This window comes from Lepidochelys kempii, chromosome 4, assembly GCF_965140265.1.
Source record: "Lepidochelys kempii isolate rLepKem1 chromosome 4, rLepKem1.hap2, whole genome shotgun sequence".
Classification (NCBI taxonomy): Eukaryota; Metazoa; Chordata; order Testudines; family Cheloniidae; genus Lepidochelys; species Lepidochelys kempii.
The window spans coordinates 139393496-139407809 of NC_133259.1; the positions used below are offsets into that span (position 1 = coordinate 139393496).

General features: G+C 49.1%; 1 protein-coding gene across 3 annotated transcripts in view; it reads right to left on the reverse strand.

Moving 5' to 3' along the window:
* The window catches only part of SIGLEC1 (sialic acid binding Ig like lectin 1), a 71525-nt gene extending 65870 nt beyond the window's left edge, over nt 1-5655 (reverse strand). Inside the window, exon 1 of one of the 3 annotated variants that reach the window (XM_073343057.1) lies at nt 5582-5655. The gene's annotated coding sequence lies outside the window, so the exon portion shown is untranslated. Of the gene's footprint in view, nt 1-2262; nt 2316-5451; nt 5552-5581 lie in introns of those variants that run through there. The other 2 variants (XM_073343059.1, XM_073343061.1) reach the window with 2 other exon arrangements.
* Between the last annotated feature and the right edge of the window lie 8659 nt (nt 5656-14314).

A 14314-nucleotide genomic window follows, 5' to 3' on the forward strand; every position in this document is an offset into this window, starting at 1 on the left:
CTGTGCTCTGGGGCCAACTTTTTCTGTGGAAATAGCACGATCCTGCTGGACTGTCTCTCTCCCAGCTAGCTGTGGGATCAGCACCATTACAGAGACTGAGCAAAAGGTGGTTTATTAAGAGAATTCATACTTTCTCCGAACAGGAAAATCTCCCTCCTGTCCCTTGTTTAAAGCCCCCGAGACCTCCCCACCTTGCCAAAGCGCTTGGATGGGGGTTAAAGCATTTTCCATGTAATAAAGGCTCACAACTGGGCAAGCGCTTGGCTCCTGAAATGCAAACAACCCAGCTGAAACCTAATCCGCCTCCAGGAGGCTGTCAGCCGGGCTAATGTGTCTGCAACGGAGATTTCCAGGGCTAAAAGCTTTCTTGTCCGTGGCAGATTGATTACACCTGCACCTTGTTATTGCTCAAGTCACTGCACTCCTGAAGGCCTGTAACAGTGCCAGAGACAGACATGGCCTGCTGCTCAGCAGGAACAAAGGAATGGAGAGGCGAGGGAGAGAAAAAGGGTGGGGGAGACAGCGCAAGAGAATCAGAGCGAGACAGAAAGAGAAAGGAGACACCTTAGCTTCATTCCTCTCAGGCCAGCCCTTTCCAGGGAGCACAGAGCTGTTCCTAGCCCCTAAGCCCCAAACAGGGCCCACTGGCTTTATCAACCCTTTAAAAGCAAGGCACCCTGGCAAGCTCTTTGGAGGGCAGGGGGAAGGTTCTCTGGGGCCTGACCAGGAATTGCAGCCATTTAAAGGTGGGAGGTTTTAAAACCAGTTTCATTGTTGTGAAAGCCCAGTGTGGCTGCTCTGATTTGGGGTTAAAAGCAGCTCTTTTAAGATTAGCTTAAACCTGATTCCACTCACCTTCAATGAAACCCAAATCAGCCTGATGTAAATGGAAATCAGAGCAGCCACACAGGGGTTTGCCACTCTGAGTGTAGACAAGGATTTGGAATGGGCTTTTGGCAGCTGGAAGCAAGGGTTATATTTGGCAGATGCTAAGCAGGTTGGGCCCATCTGTCTAGGTATTTATATTGTTGCCCTTTCTACTGATACCAGTGTCCTGTTCTCATACTAGGGTTGCTATGCTGGTGAGCAGTAGCAGACTTCCAGGGCCTTCCAGCTCAGCTGCCCAGCAGAGAAGAAATCAGTGAGGTGGCGTCTGGGTATGTTCTAAGCATCCTTTGCTTTATTTACACATCAAGTCCTGGCACAGAGGCAATCAAACAGCATGCAGGGCAATCCCTTCTCCTGGGAATCTCAGCTCAACATCTATTTCTCCAGGAGCGGCTCTGCCTCAAGAACTTACTATAATCAGAGCCCACAGCAGGTAGCAAATGCTCCTTTTGCTCACACAGCTCCCTTTCTCTCCAAACTACCAGAATGTAGATATTTATATACCCCAAACTAACAATCGCACAGCCTGTCTTCCCGGGCGTCAAAACTTGCTTGCATGCTAAGAAAAATAATTTGGAAGTTTGTGTGTAACAGTTCCACCTGATGACACATGTCATAACAATACCCTGCTCATTGTTGGGGTTATCTGAGTGCCTGACAAACACATACATATAATAATTCCCACCAGAAGGGATTCCCCAGGATCTCTAACTCCAGCGTACCTCTTTCTATCACTTGAGCTAAGGGAGTAACTCCATTAGCTGCTGGCAATAGTAGGGTGTTATCCTGTGGTGAATGGCCCACTAGAGGGGGACTGGACACACCTAGCCAGGGTGCTGCTGGATATATAAATTACACACGGTCAAAAGATTTTTTTTTCCAATGAAAAATGGCTTTTTAACTAACATGAGTGTTTTTGTAAAAAAAATGTTCCTTTTGGTCAAAATGTTCTGGGGTTTTTTGTTTATTTTTTTTCATTTTAGTAAAAGAAAAAAATCAACTTCTGACAGTGGCCAATGCCAGGTGCTTCACGGGGAATGAACAGAACAGGACAATTGCAGAGTGATCCATCCCCTGATGTCCACTCATGGGCAGGGAGGGGCTTTGAACTGCAGAGTGTTTTGGGCCAGCTGCTACAGCATTTCCTTACGTAGCCTGTACAGCAGGCTCTAGGGTGAATTCCAGGAGAGAAGATCATGGGGACCTGGTGGAGAGAGAGGATCAGGGAGCGACAGCTGGGGACAGTAGGCACCTAAGGCCTGTCCTGGGTGGATGTGAGGGGCAAGGTGGGACTCCTGGCCAGAGCAAGAGCAGCCCCATTTGTCCACTGCTTGAAACAGTTCTTCTTTAGAGAGGCTAGTTATTGAGACTCACTCTGCCGGGGAGCTGGCTGGTGGGGGCTCGCTCTGCCGGGCCGGCCGCCGGGAAGCTGGCTGGCGGGGGCTCGCTCTGCCGGGCCGATCGCCGGGGAGCTGGCTGGCGGGGGCTCGCTCTGCCGGGCCGGCCGCCGGGGAGCTGGCTGGCGGGGGCTCGCTCTGCCGGGCCGGCCGCCGGGGAGCTGTGCCACTGGGTTCCCCGTTTTGTTTCACTCTCAGGGAACTGAATTTCTTGGGGGTTTTCCTCTGCGTTTCGCTCTGATCTTTTCATACAGCCCCAGCATTCAAGGCAAACTGAGGACAAATGAAAAGTGCACAGGCTTTGCACAGGCCCACTCTGTTAGAAAATCCTCCCCGCTCTCTCTCCCTCCCTCCCTCCCTCTGTCTGACCGCCCCTCCTGCTCCGGCTGATAGCTCAGAGTAACACGAAGGCTGAAGCGGAGTAAGTGAGAGGCTGCATGAGCTTGAACGAAGACACGAGAAGCACTCAGTGTGCATGATATTGTCAAAGAGCCTTGGTACAACATGAGCTGCCTTAATAGCTACACCACGTCCATTCATGCAGCTGGCAGAGCCAAGACACAGCAAACCAGGGACTTGTATTTCCCCGGCTCTCCAAGCCCCGGAGCCTAAACCTCTGTGACAGCGACACAAGGAGCAATAATTCATCCCTGCTCAGCTCAGTCTCATGGCATTTAGCCACCTCCATTTCTCCTCACCCAGGAGTGGCACGACTTCCGCAGGAGCACAGGGGATAATGTTCTGCCTAAAAGGAGCATAGTGTTTGCAAGCGCCATTGGAGGGCAGCTGTCAAGGCGACAAGCCAATGTCTCAGACACAGTTCTCGCCTTCTTTGCCTTGCTAATAGCGCCCAAGATTGCTAAGAAACCAAACGAATTCTAATAAATGTCCCATTCGCTCGGCTCCTGCTACAGCCAGTTCTCCGGGTCACTTGGCCTTGCATTTGCCTTTTGTTTTCAAAAAGATAGTACCTCTCTAGCTCCCCAGGGCACAGGATGCAGAGGCTCTGTGGATGAGGGGAAAGCAGTGGACGTGTTATTCCTTGAATTTAGCAAAGCTTTTGACACGGTCTCCCACAGTATTCTTGCAAGCAAGTTAAAGAAGTATGGGCTGGATGAATGGACTATAAGGTGGATAGAAAGCTGGCTAGGTCGTTGGGCTCAACGGGTAGTGATCAATGGCTCCATGTCTAGTGGGCAGCCGATATCAAGCGGAGTGCCCTGAGGGTCAGTCCTGGGGCCGGTTTTGTTCAATATCTTCGTTAAAGATCTGGAGGATGGCGTGGATTGCACCCTCAGCAAGTTTGCAGAGGACACTAAACTGGGAGGAGTGGTAGACACCCTGGAAGGTAGGGATACGATACAGAGGGACCTAGACAAATTAGAGGATTGGGCCAAAAGAAATCTGGTGAGGTTCAACAATGGGGGGAGTGATAGCTCAGGGGTTTGAGCATTGGCCTGCTAAACCCAGGGTTGTAAGTTCAATCCTTGAGGGGGCCAGTTAGGGATCTGAGGCAAAAAAATTGGGGATTGGTCCTGCTTTGAGCAGGGGGTTGGACTAGATGACCTCCTGAGGTCCCTTCCAACCCTGATATTCTGTGATTCTAAATCCTGCACTTAGGACGGAAGAATCCCATGCACCGCTACAGACTAGGGACCAAATGGCTCAGCAGCAGTTCTGCGGAAAAGGACCTAGGGGTTACAGTGGATGAGAAGCTGGATATGAGTCAGCAGTGTGCCCTTGTTGCCAAGAGGTCAATGGCATTTTGGGCAGTATAAGTAGGGGCATTGCCAGCAGATTGAGGGACGTAATCGTTCCACTCTATTCGACACTGGTGAGGCCTCATCTGGAGTACTGTGTCCAGTTTTGGGCCCCACACTACAAGAAGGATGTGGAAAAATTGGAAAGAGTCCAGCGGAGGGCAACAAAAATGATTAGGGAACTGGAGCACGTGACTTATGAGGAGAGGCTGAGGGAACTGGGATTGTTTAGTCTGCGGAAGAGAAGAATGAGGGGGGATTTGATAGCTGCTTGCAACTATCTGAAAGGGGGTTCCAAAGAGGATGGATCTAGACTGTTCTCAGTGGTAGCAGATGACAGAACGAGGAGTAATGGTTTCAAATTGCAGTGGGGGAGGTTTAGGTTGGATACTAGGAAAAACGTTTTCACTAGGAGGGTAGTGAAGCACTGGACTGGGTTACCTAGGGAGGTGGTAGAATCTCCTTCCTTTGAGGTTTTTAAGGCCTGGCTTGACAAAGCCCTGGCTGGGATGATTTAGTTGGGGATTGGTCCTGCTTTGGGCAGGGGGTTGGACTAGATGACCTCCTGAGGTCCCTTCCAACCCTGATATTCCATGATTCTATGAAGAGCTTGGAAACATGAACCTCCAAGGCTCCAGCACCAGGGGGCAGAGAAAAAGACTCTCTCCCCACATTGATCATCTTCCAAATCTTATGATTTTTAAGCAAGTCTTATGATTTCCAAGGGCCTGACTCATAAAGGGAAGGGCAATAAGTCAGTTTCACTGTCTCTGTCTTCTTCGTTTCACTTCTCTGTTCCTGCCCTCCAGCTAAACTTCCTCTCTGCGGAATTCGATTTTTATTGTTGTATAATTTTGACAGATCATATTGAGGTTCGTTTTTCAGCCTTTTTTCGCTATTTAAATTTTCACAGTTGCAGGAACTTATGGGGGAAGGGGAGACAATAATTTAATGAGTGTCGAGGTTGAGATTCCAAAAGTTAAAGCTTTGTGAACTGTTCAAACACCCATTGTAAATGTCGTAGGAGCAGCAGTGATCTGTATGCTCTGTGTGACTATGCTCTGTATAACCTATATGTTCAAAAGGTCTGTTACACCTTCCCCCTCCCCCGCCCGTTTTGTCTCCTCTCCCCCTTTGAATACCTGTGAAATGGCTTTCCCCCTCCCCCTCCCTCCTGGAACGCTTTGGGGATGGATGGGCTGCTTGAGCAGCGGGAAGATCAGAAAAGCTCCCAGGTGGACAAGGTGTCTGGGACTCTGATTAGGCAGCGCTCACATGCCCAGTGCGTGGACACTGGCCGAGGTGGAGTGTGACCAACCAGACAAGGCCAAGTCATCTCTAGTCGCAGGCCGTGAGGAGTAGGTCCTTAAAAGGGGAAGGGGCCACGTGCTCAGGAGTGCACTCACAAGCTTGTACCTCCCGTGAAGGCCCTTCGCCCGGACCGCCTGGCCAGTGGTTCGCCGCCTTGCACTCCATCATGCCTCGGGATGACTGACCTCCATCGCCCCGCCCATGGCTGCGCTGTGGGACACTTACCTGGAAGGATCCTGACATCTCCAGTGCCGGGCCTGTCCTGGGAGCGTAAGTATGCGAGTGTGAGTGTGACCCCCCTCCCCCTTCTTTTGAGCTTAGCCATCAGTATAATAAACGTGCTGCTTTCTGCCAAACTCTGGTGGGTCATTAGTCCACCCTAAGCTTACTAGCTGGCCCAATTTCAGGTAATAGTAAACGGCACATGTAAAAGTAGGCAAAGTAAATATCTTTAAATCAACAATGACTCTTCCTTTGCGCGTCCATTTGTCACAAGCCGAGCTGAGAAGTCGTAAATCACTGCATTGTGAGTCTAGCAAGTTTTCATAGAATCATAGAACCATAGAATATCAGGGTTGGAAGGGACCCCAGAAGGTCATCTAGTCCAACCCCCTGCTCAAAGCAGGACCAATTCCCAGTTAAATCATCCCAGCCAGGGCTTTGTCAAGCCTGACCTTAAAAACCTCTAAGGAAGGAGATTCTACCACCTCCCTAGGTAACGCATTCCAGTGTTTCACCACCCTCTTAGTGAAAAAGTTTTTCCTAATATCCAATCTAAACCTCCCCCACTGCAACTTGAGACCATTACTCCTCGTTCTGTCATCTGCTACCATTGAGAACAGTCTAGAGCCATCCTCTTTGGAACCCCCTTTCAGGTAGTTGAAAGCAGCTATCAAATCCCCCCTCATTCTTCTCTTCTGCAGGCTAAACAATCCCAGTTCCCTCAGCCTCTCCTCATAACTCATGTGTTCCAGTCCCCTAATCATTTTTGTTGCCCTTCGCTGGACTCTCTCCAATTTATCCACATCCTTCTTGAAGTGTGGGGCCCAAAACTGGACACAGTACTCCAGATGAGGCCTCACCAATGTCGAATAGAGGGGAACGATCACGTCCCTCGATCTGCTCGCTATGCCCCTACTTATACATCCCAAAATGCCATTGGCCTTCTTGGCAACAAGGGCACACTGCTGACTCATATCCAGCTTCTCGTCCACTGTCACCCCTAGGTCCTTTTCTGCAGAACTGCTGCCTAGCCATTCGGTCCCTAGTCTGTAGCTGTGCATTGGGTTCTTCCGTCCTAAGTGCAGGACCCTGCACTTATCCTTATTGAACCTCATCAGATTTCTTTTGGCCCAATCTTCCAATTGGTCTAGGTCCTTCTGTATCCTATCCCTCCCCTCCAGCGTATTTACCACTCCTCCCAGTTTAGTATCATCCGCAAATTTGCTGAGAGTGCAATCCACACCATCTTCCAGATCATTTATGAAGATATTGAATGAAACCGGCCCCAGGACCGACCCTTGGGGCACTCCACTTGATACCGGCTGCCAACTAGACATGGAGCCATTGATCACTACCCGTTGAGCCCGACAATTTAGCCAGCTTTCTACCCACCTTATAGTGCATTCATCCAGCCCATACTTCCTTAACTTGCTGACAAGAATACTATGGGAGACCGTGTCAAAAGCTTTGCTAAAGTCAAGAAACAATACATCCACTGCTTTCCCTTCATCCACAGAACCAGTAATCTCATCATAAAAGGCGATTAGATTAGTCAGGCATGACCTTCCCTTGGTGAATCCATGCTGGCTGTTCCTGATCACTTTCCTCTCATGCAAGTGCTTCAGGATTGATTCTTTGAGGACCTGCTCCATGATTTTTCCAGGGACTGAGGTGAGGCTGACTGGCCTGTAGTTCCCAGGATCTTCCTTCTTCCCTTTTTTAAAGATTGGCACTACATTAGCCTTTTTCCAGTCATCCGGGACTTCCCCGGTTCGCCACGAGTTTTCAAAGATAATGGCCAGTGGCTCTGCAATCACAGCCGCCAATTCCTTCAGCACTCTCGGATGCAACTCGTCCGGCCCCATGGACTTGGTTTTGTTGGTTTCAAGCAGCATGTTTCTTACTTTGCCTATCTGCACATTTTGATTTATTATCAGTGGAATTTTTTTGGTCACTTTTTGCGTGTACCATGAAATTGATGGTTACCAATGCAATTCTCATGCTTCTTAACCTGACTAAACTCTTGGATGCAATTCTTGGGGTAGCTGAGTAGAGCTGGTCAGGGGAGGTGACTTTAAGCCACCTCTGTACTCCATCAGTTCTGGATTGGCTGGGGCCTGCCTGGTGTAATTTAGAGCAGCCTACAGGGTTTTAGGACATAACCAGCACAGTGGTCTATATGGGACTGCAGCAGTCTCATACAGATCACTGTGCTGGCCAAGGATTGTGCACTGTCCTGCCTCTTCCTGCATCCTCCACGCCCTGTAGCCGAAGTGGGAGAAGGAGGTGGCTACCCAAGGAGTCCTCTGTCGGGGGGAATCCTGGTTGCCTCTTTAGGGAAGTTCAGTGCTGCTGAGGCTGGGGCCAAGCAGTTGGATCCACAGATTGAGACCATGTGTCTGTGTTTCTGCTGCTGCAGGAGAAGGGTTAAACTGGGGCCTTAAAACAAAACCAATAGCTTATTTCCTGGCTATTAAAACGTGTCTGAAAAGCTACTCCTGAGCTTACTATCTGAGTTATTAGTAGTGTTCCTTATGACATAGGCCCGGATTGTGCAATTGGATCCACATAGACAGATCCTTGCTCCACACTGGGACCAGGCCCCCCCAGACCTGTCAGTTAAGGGTTGGGTAGGGCTGAAATGATCTTTTTGCAGTGGGGGGCAGCTGAAAAAGGGGAGTGTGGAACAGCTCGGATGACCTGCATGAGACCATGATCAGTGACAAGGCCACGTGGCAGGGCATGGGGCCGGAGTACAGGGAACAGGCTGTGGGTCAAGCAATATACAGAGGCTTTGAGTGCTCTCAGAGATTTTTTTTAGGCACCTTACTCCCTTTGAAATGAATTCCTTTGGGGATCTGAGCCTGAGAGACTTGCCCAACGATCTTTGGCAGAGCAGAGAATTGAACTTCAATCTCCAAGCCAGGGCTGGAACGACGGGTACCTCCTTCCTTAACAGATCGCCAGGTAAGGGTAGTTGGTACAAGCTCTCTGCAAGCATTTGTTCCTGAGCAAGCAGGCTTGCGGCGAGCCCTGTTAATTTAAACTGGCAATCAATGAGTTAAAAACCCTAGGGTGGCCCTTCCCAAACCTGTGTGGGTGCAGCTGCTCCTGGGCAGGTACAAGGGGGGGGGTCACCTGCCTGCAGTCACAGAAAGATAAATAATGACCCTGCTTTTTCCATCCTAGGATCTGGCTGTCTGACCTGGCTGGCAAGCGCAGGATCATTGCTTATCTTTCTGTGCCCATCTCATGGCTACAAGCTACAGGAGGTCAGACTAGAGAATCATAGAATATCAGGGTTGGAAGGGACCTCAGGAGGTCATCTAGTCCAACCCCCTGCTCAAAGCAGGACCAATCCCCAACTAAATCATCCCAGCCAGGGCTTTGTCAAGCCTGACCTTAAAAACCTCAAAGGAAGGAGATTCCACCACCTCCCTAGGTAACACATTGCAGTGCTTCACCACCCTCCTAGTGAAAAAGTTTTTCCTAATATCCAACCTAAAACTCCCCCACTGCAACATTACTCCTCGTTCTGTCATCTGCTACCACTGAGAACAGTCTAGATCCATCCTCTTTGGAACCCCCTTTCAGGTAGTGGAAAGCAGCTATCAAATCCCCCCTCATTCTTCTCTTCTGCAGGCTAAACAATCCCAGTTCCCTCAGCCTCTCCTCATAAGTCATGTGCTCCAGTCCCCTAATCATTTTTCTTGCCCTCCGCTGGACACTTTCCAATTTTTCCACATCCTCCTTGTAGTGTGGGGCCCCAAACTGGACACAGTACTCCAGATGAGGCCTCACCAATGTTGAATAGAGGGGAACGATCACGTCCCTCGATCTGCTGGCAATGCCCCTACTTATACATCCCCAAAATGCCCTTAGCCTTCCTGGCAACAAGGGCACACTGCTGACTCATATCCAGCTGCTCGTCCACTGTAACCGCCTAGGTCCTTTTCTGCAGAACTGCTGCCTAGCCATTTGGTCCCTAGTCTGTAGCTGTGCATTGGATTCTTCCATCCTTAGTGCAGGACTCAGCATTTGTCCTTGTTGAACCTCATCAGATTTCTTTTGGCCCAATCCTCTAATTTGTCTAGGTCCCTCTGTATCCTATCCCTATCCTTCAGCGTATCTACCTCTCCTCCCAATTTAGTGTCATCTGTAAACTTGCTAAGGGTGCAATCCACGCCATCCTCCAGATCAATTATGAAGATACTGAACAAAACCGGCCCCAGGACCAACCCTTGGGGCACTCCGCTTGATACCGGCTGCCAACTAGACATGGAGCCATTGATCACTACCCGTTGAGCCCAATGATCTAGCCAGCTTTCTATCCACCTTATAGTCCATTCATCTAGCCCATACTTCTTTAACTTGCTGGCAAGAATACTGTGGGAGACCGTGTCAAAAGCTTTGCTAAAGTCAAGGAACAACACGTCCACTGCTTTCCCTTCATCCACAGAGCCAGTTATCTCGTCATAGAAGGCAATTAGATTAGTCAGGCATGACTTGCCCTTGGTGAATTCATGCTTGGTGAACCACAATGGTCCCTTCTGACATTGTCTGTTGTAATGATCAGTGTAGACTGCACCTCTACCAATAGATGGTGCCGTAGCTTTGTCTTCAAGTTAAGTTGTCTTGTATGTTATGTTAATATATTAAGGGCAGTTATAAAGCAGACAGTGATCAATTATTCTCCAAGTCCTCTGAAGGTAGGACAAGAAGTAATAGGCTTAATCTGCAGCAAGGGACGTTTAGGACAAACTTTCTAGCTCTAAAAAAAGAACAGGAGGACTTGTGGCACCTTAGAGACTAACAAATTTATTAGAGTATAAGCTTTTGTGGCCTACAGCTCACTTCATCGGATGCACAGAATGGAACATATAGTAAGAAGATATATATATACATACAGAGAACGAGGAAGAATCCTTCTTTTTGTAGTGTTGGTAGGAAGGATTCTGTGGGTTAGTATATTGTTCAGAGGTGTGTTGGAAATAGTCTGAGTCGGAGACGTTGAAAGTAGGATTCTAGGTCTGTGGCAATTTTGCAACAGAAAAGCTTCAAAAACAGACTCTAAGGAGAAACTGCTGAGCTTGAATTAATCTGCAAACAAGATCCCATTAAGCTGGGTTTGAAGAGAGACTGGGAGTGGCTGGGTCATTCCACATATTGAATCTATTTCCCCATGTTAAGTATCTTCACACCTTCTTGTCAGCTGTCTGAATGGGCCATCTTGATTCTCACTACAAAAGTGTTTTTTCTCCTGCTGATAATTAATCTTAATGATTAAATTAATGATAATTAATCATCTTAATTAATCAGCCTCTTACAGTTCGTATGACAACTTCCTTGTTCTCTGTATGTATATATATATCTTCTTACTATACATTCTATTCTATGCATCCGATGAAGTAGGCCGTAGCCCACAAAAACTTATGCTCTAATAAATTTGTTAGTCTCTAAGGTGCCACAAGTCCTCCTGTTCTTTTTGCGGATACAGACTAACACGGCTGCTACTCTGAAACCTTTCTAGCTCTAAGGGTTGTTAAGCTCTGGACGAGGCTTCCAAAGGAGGTTGTGGAGTGTCTCCATCATTGGAAGTGTTTAAAAACAAGTTGGACAAGCACCTGTCAGGGATGATCTAGGTTTACTTGGTCCTGCCACAGTGCAGGGGGCTGGACTTGATGACTTCTCAGGGTGACTTCCAGCCCGGTATTTCTATGATTATGTGATGTTGTTGGTTGACCCAGCTCCTGGAGGAACCATGCACCGTGCAAGATCTTGCCAGGGCTACAGACTGGGCCATATCATGTGTTCAACACTGGAAAACCATGATAGTGGGAAAAGACACAAGAAGAAAACTCCACTAAGAAAAAACTGAGTAACAGTGCCATCTACTGACACCTGCCACATCAGTATAATAAACCCATGGAACTCACCCCTGCAGGACATTAGGCAGATATTTTATTAAGATTCAGACAAGGATTTGACATGTAAATAAAGAACAGCAGCTGCAGTAACTGGCTAAGGGAAAATATTACAAGGGCCATTGGCCCATGTTTCAGGACATAAACTAAGAACCAGCTGGGGTCAGGAAGGAAATGTTCTCTTTCCCTGTGGGAGAAGTGTTGCACTATTGTCCAGCTGCCTTTTTAAGCAGGGACATAGAAAGTGGCTTTGTACTTCATTCTAGAATGGGAAAAAAAGCCCTCGCTGAAGTCAGAGATAGGACACCAAGTTAAATAACAACCCCCCTGCATTTCTATAGCAGCTTCCAACTGAGAGCTCCCTGCACACCTGTGCGGTAGGACTTGCTATTAGCTCCATGATACAGACAGGGAAAGCCAGATACAGTGAGGCTGAGTGATTTGGCTGAGGTCACATGCCAAGACAGCGAATCCAGGAGTCCTGATTCCCAGTCCCACAATCGAAAGCATCAGGCTGTACGTGTCTCGGACGTGAGAGCCATTCTGATGTTCCTAACCCATCTCTCCAACACTGTTCCTCTCCCTGGGTTTATTTTTGTTTCCAGAGAGAACTCCGGATGAACCAGTTCAGCAAATATTTACCGACCTGTCACTCAAGCCGTGGAGAACGAGGAGGGAACCGAGGTAGGTTTTAATGCAAACCCGGTTCTGTTTTTGAAGTCTCCGTGCTGGAGGGCAGAGCTCACATGATCTCTTCATTAATGTCTAATGCATAATGCCATCCGGATAATGCTTTCCAGACACGCAGCCTGATCTGGCTTGGAAATATGACAGGCAGAGTGTGCATGTAATATACCGCCACACACAAAAATGAGAGGGCTGATGTTAACCTTCTGCGGCAAACAGACCTCAGCTGCTCCCCCCAGCCTTTGCCACTGCAAAACTACCTTCAGTCCCTTCATGCAAGGCCTTACCGCCATGCCCGGGGGGAGGAGGGACAGCGGAAGAGCTGCTGTTTGTTTCAGGGTGACCTGCTTTGAGTTTGGCAGCCGATTTCCCCCTCCCGCAGGTTTGGTGGGAATGGAGTTGTTCTTCAAATTGTTTCCATCAGCATCTCCTAGGCCAGAAGGACCTTTGGCCAGTTCCAGATGTCTGGTTGCTAGTCTGAGAGACAAGGTGGGGAGGTCATCTCTTTTCACAGGTGCCGACTTCCCAATGTGCCGGGGGGGAGGGGGGCGGGCTCAACCCCTGGCTCTGCCTCAGGCCCTGCCCCCACTCCACCCCTTCCCCCAAGGCCCCACCCGCCTCTTCCGACCCCCGCTTCGCCCCCATCTCTTCCTGCCTCTGCGCCACCCCCTCCTCACCTCTTCCCACCCTGTTCTGCCCCCTTCCCCAAGCGAGCCACGTCCTCTCTCCTCCGCCCTCCCTCCCAGCCTCCTGCATGCCACAAAACAGCTGATTGTGGCAGGCGGGAGGCGCAGGGAGGGAGGGGGAGGTTCTGATGGGGGGCTGCTGGTGGGTGCTCAGCACGGAGTTGGCACCTATGTATCTTTTGTTGGACCAACTTCTGTTGCTGAGCGAATCAAGCTTTCAAGCCACACCGCGCTCTTTTTCAGGTCTGGGAAAGGTACTCGGAGTGTCCCAGCTAAATGCAAGATCATACAGTTAGTTTAGCATAAATAGTTAGCCTATATCCTAGGTTTCAGAGTAGCAGCCGTGTCAGTCTGTGTCCGCAAAAAGAAAAGGAAGCTCATGCTCAAATAAATGTGTTAGTCTCTAAGGTGCCACAAGTCCTCCTGTTCTTTTTGCATATATCCTAAGGGATCATTCAAGGTGAAGTGGTCAGGTAATGCTCCTGTTGTCATAGGACAAAAAGAGGGGGGTAGTGAGTTACAGATTGTTGTAATGAGCCATAAATCCAGTGTCTCTGGTCAGTCCGTGATTTTTAGTGTCTAGCAGAGTTATGAATTTAGCTCCCAGGCTCGTCTTTTGAAAGTGTTGTGCAGGTTTCCTTTTGCAGATGAGGACCGAGAGGTCAGATGCGGAGCGATCGCTTTGTGAAAAGTGTTCGCCCACAGGTGATGGGGTGTTTTTGTCTTTTATCATTTCCCTGTGTGAGTTCATTCAAGAGCACAGTGATTCTCTGGTTTCACCCACATAGATTCTACTGGGGCATTTAGTGCACTGGATGAGGTACGCCACATGTTGTGATGGGCATCTGTAGGACAGTCCCAGGGATCTCGAAAGGTGTGTTGTGGAGGGTGTTGATCGCTATAGCAGTGGAGATATGGCTGCAGGTTTTGCATCTGTTGTTCCGGCAGGGTCTGGTGCTGCTTTGAGTTGGTGTGTCCTGGTCTATGGGGAGCTTGCTTCGGATGACGAGACTTAGAGAGATTGGGGAGTTGTTTGAGGGCCAGAAGAGGGGGCTCAAGAAATATTTCTTTCGGGACGGGGTCCCCATCGAGTATGGGTTGTAGTTGTTGATACCCCTCTATGGGTTCCAGTATTGGGGGGTAGGAGATGGCTAGGGGTGCGCGGTCCGAGGGGGTTTTATTTCTGTATTGAAGCAGGTTCTCTCAGGATATTTAGGTTGCCTGTTCCAAGATGTGATCTGCTTCTTTGGTGGAGTGTCCTTGTTTGGTGAAGGCGGTTTTGATTGCTAATCAGTTTCTTACACCAAAGGTTTAAGACCAGCTGGTGGCGATAGTGGCATGAAATGAGTTGGTGGATTCTCAGAGCATGGCTCAGTAGGCATGCATCCGTGCCATGAGACCCACCGCTGCCAGCCACACTCTTGGCAGTCTCAGGAGAG